Below are 319 nucleotides of genomic sequence, written 5' to 3'. Positions count from 1 at the left end.
TGTGTCAGCTGGGATGGGACGATGATGGTTTGTGCAAAATTAGGTGCAAATCGGCCAGTAGGTGGCACTTTTATTGCTAAATGACAAAATAACAGCTTTGCTTTTGATTGTAAATTCAGGCTTTCTCAACCAGAAGGCAGTGCTGCCTTGCTAATGGACACAAACCTCTGTTTAAGAGTCTGTAGGGTCACACAGTGTAGTCCTCTCATTATTTGTTCTTTTTGTAGATTGCAGGGACATTTTCTGACTTCAGCGTACATGATTTAATACAGGCGGGACAGGCCACCAAATTATAAAGGAACGACTTCCTCAACAGAAG

This window comes from Sparus aurata, chromosome 3 (assembly GCF_900880675.1).
Source record: "Sparus aurata chromosome 3, fSpaAur1.1, whole genome shotgun sequence".
NCBI lineage: Eukaryota > Metazoa > Chordata > Actinopteri > Spariformes > Sparidae > Sparus > Sparus aurata.
Note: the sequence above shows the minus strand (reverse complement) of the source record.